General features: G+C 40.5%; 1 long non-coding RNA gene across 1 annotated transcript; it reads left to right on the top strand.

Moving 5' to 3' along the window:
* Positions 1-1683: 1683 nt before the first annotated feature.
* On the top strand, positions 1684-3143 carry LOC109952030 (uncharacterized). Its single transcript, XR_002273698.1, has 3 exons — positions 1684-2268; positions 2757-2930; positions 3033-3143. It is a non-coding gene; the product is annotated as an uncharacterized LOC109952030 (long non-coding RNA).
* The last annotated feature ends 567 nt before the right edge of the window (positions 3144-3710 follow it).

The raw sequence follows: 3710 nt of genomic DNA, 5'->3' as shown, positions 1-3710 counted from the left end.
GGAAAGGTAATGTCACGCTTTTACGAGTTTAAACGTGAAATCGCCACCTTCCTCTCACACAATAACTCCCCGTACACTGAGATGCTCAGTGATGAACTCTGGCTTGTGCGTGGGGTGTATCTTGCTGATGTGTTCGAGCACCTCAACACTTTAAACATGTCTGCAGGGGAGAGGACACATCTTTGAACAGACTGACAAAGTCACTGCCTTCAAAAAGAAGTTGAGGTTGTGGATAAATCACTGACTAAAAACAGACTTGACATGTTTCCCAACACTTGCCACGCAGCAGGAGAGCTAAATACAGTGGCCAAAAATGCCTTGAAAATACCTATCACTGCGCATCTGACCAGTCTACATGCTTGCTTTGAGGACTGCTTTACCGAGAAACATGACAATAGTCACTGGATAAGAGATCCCTTTGGAATTGACATGGAAAGCGTTGTGTTGCCAAGCAGCAAGGAGATTCAGATGGTCGAGCTGTCATGTGACCAGATGCTGAGAAAGAAATTTGATGAGGTAAGGCTCCCCCATTTCCGGTGCAAATACGTGATGTCTCAATATCCCTCCCTCACTACATTGGCAGCCAAACAATCCTATTGTTCACAACAACCTATTTGTGTTAAAGTGGCTTATCCACTTTGGTACAGCTCAAGTCAAAGCAAAGGAACAGGTTGGACACTGAACATGATCTGAGAGTAGCTCTGTCTCCTATCAGCCCAGACGTTGAAAGTCTTGTCAAAACTAAAGGACAACTACAGCTATCTCATTAGTTCACTGTAAAATAAAATCTTGCTTACATTTTCAGTGAAAAGAGAGTATAAAGTCTAATCATGTTGTTTGCAGTTCTGCATTCAGTTTTATACACATACAGCACCCTGTTGTGTTATTCGACTGTTATATTTATGTTGTTTTATGCAGCAGTTGTGGTGTTTATGTTTATTTTTGAGTAACATTTCCTTAATGCAGACAGAAAAATCTGACACAAAGGCTGTACTGACTATGTTTAAAAAAAAAAGCTTTATAATTTAATTCATTTATTTGAAATCCTGTAGTGGTGGGTCGCGCACATGACAAGTGGGTTGCAAAGTGGTTCCCAGGGTGACACCAGTGGAGAAACACTGATCTAGTCTACATAGAAAGAACACACCCTAAAACAGAGGAGTGGTACAATCCACAAGGTTCAGAGAATGACAACAACATCAGCTGTAGTTTCACTGAAGCACATTTTAGAACTAAGTGCTGAAGTGTTTCATGAAGGGAGCATTATTATGTGCATTATTTTTGTTCAAACCTCAGCATGGCAGCATGACGGTTCAATATGCACAACCGAGTAATAGTATGATAGATAAGTGGAGCGTTTGAAGTAATGCATTTCAGGTATAGAAATCACCGAATATAACTTTTGCGACTCTCGAAGCTGGAATTTCTGAGTGCCTATGAATGCAACTATGATTCTGGGATTTCCGAGTTTCCTTGAATGCAGCCATTACACAGCTGAAGTGTATTAGCGTGAGTTGTCCATCCGTCTTTTGTCTGGTGCTTTTGGGTGAGTGCACTTACTGTAGTTTTTTTAATGGTAAAAATTCAACGTAGCTGGTTTAAAAGATATACAACTGGCTTCTTGCTTATATGTAACTGATGCCACGACAGTATGAAGCAAAGACGGAACTACTTGTGGTGAGCTAATTAATGAGCTAACTATTAGCTCATTAGCAACGTTGTAATGTCAACTGCTAAGCTAATGGTAGCATGTTAGCTGAAGGTTTAATGGATAAACATAATGTAGCACTAAATGTGACTTTACAGAGTAAATCACATGGCAGCATACGTGGTAAATGGGAGTTGAAACTGTTTGGGAGATGAGACAGCTAACTTACTGCTTTTTCCCCACAATGTCATTGCTGCTAACTACAGCACAAGCCACACTCCTGCATAAGGTAAGGAGGTAATGTGCGTGCAGGCCATGATTAACAGCTGCTACTCGCAAATGTCTGACTCTTACAGTGTCATAACTACTTTTGTGTTCTTATGATAGCTCTTGTTAATTGACAGTTACAAGAAAAAAAATATTTACAGCCAAACTGGTACTGAGAGGGAGCAGAGTTTTGCCAACTATATATTTGGCTTATTTTCCTGTTTTGTTTTTGAATACTGGCTAGTTTTAGGGTAACTGCAGTGACTCATTGCATATTTACACATGTACAGCAGAAATTAAAATATTGTTTCCTCTCAGACACAGAATGTTGATCCTGCCCTGTGCTTTACTTTGTAAGTAGAGAAGTACTCCTACTGAATATAAAATAAGATTGCATAACATGAATATGTACACTCACTGGCCACTTTATTAGGTACAGCTGTACAATTGTATGCACTTCAGTGCAACACTTCTGCCTTAACATCTGGTTATGAAGCTCAAAATGTTAAAGGTGCTGTTGTACTGAACTTAATTATATTCAGAGGTCATCCTAATAATCTGACCTTTTCATGTATGTGAAAGGGGAGAACAAAAATATACAGACACCTCTGAATACAGTGTAGTCCAGCACAACAACCCCTTTAACTATGATTTCAATAATGAACATATAATAGAATTTATACATTTAGGAGATTCTCACCAAAAACTGAAACATTTTGAGTTTCATAAACACAAATGTTAAGGCAGAAGTGTGGCATTGAAGTGAATACAGATGTACAGGTTGTCAGGTTTGCTCTATGCCACCTGCCTCTCTTTCTTCTCTTCTGATTCTCTGTTACAGGTCCTGGCTTCTGCCTGTACTGGTTTCCTCCTCTGGCAGACATTTCCGGCATATTGACTGTTATCTCCATAACTTGTTTTCTAAGTGCAAAGAACTTTGTGATCAGTATCGCACCGGCCATCTGGGTCCAGCCTGTTCGCTGACTCGCCTCCGCGAGTGCTCACCATAACACAGGTGGTCATAATGTTACACCTGGTCAGTGTATATTGATTATTAATCTGTTCATTAATGAAAAGTGAAAAGCCAAACTCTCCATTTTCTTCCTTCATGTCTTAGTTGCATATCATGACTGTCTGTGATGGCATGCTGCCTCTGAACAGTAAGTAAAAATAAAATATGACCTTGTGATGGTTCAAGTAATGTATTATTTGTTTAAAGATTGTGATTGTGTCCCAGGTGTGAGGGGTCTGCAGTGATCCTCTCAGCCCTCCTTTTGATCCGTGAGGTGTACAGGTCGTCCATTTAGGGCAGGCTTGCACCAATGACCTTTTCTGCAGTCCAAACTGTCCACTGAAATCTGTACTTGTCCTGTTTGGTTGCTGAGCCAAATCAGACATTGATGGAGGTGTGGAGAACAGACTTGATGATTCCTCTGTAGAACTGTCTTAGCAGCTCCTGGGGCAGGTTGAACTTCCTGAGCTGGTGCAGGAAGTACATCCTCTGCTGTGCCGCTTTCTTGGTGATGGTGCTGATGGTGGATGCCCACTTCGGGTCCTGGAATGTAGTCATCTCACGTGGTTTGAGTTTGTTCATCTCCAGGTTGTTGTGGCTACACCACAGGACCAGCTACAGCATCCACACAACTAAAAAATTGCATTTTCTAAAGAAAATACCAAAAAAAAAGTAAGTTTTAGTAAGGTGAGATTTAATATTATGCTGTGGGCCATTCATCTACCATTTTCCTTTACCTCTCTATTCTTTTGCATTATAGTGTTTTCTGTCTGGTACCCTTTG

This window comes from Monopterus albus, unplaced genomic scaffold (genome assembly GCF_001952655.1).
Source record: "Monopterus albus unplaced genomic scaffold, M_albus_1.0 scaffold426.1, whole genome shotgun sequence".
NCBI lineage: Eukaryota > Metazoa > Chordata > Actinopteri > Synbranchiformes > Synbranchidae > Monopterus > Monopterus albus.
The sequence above is the reverse complement of the archived record's forward strand: the minus strand, read 5'-3'. Positions and strand labels throughout refer to the sequence as shown.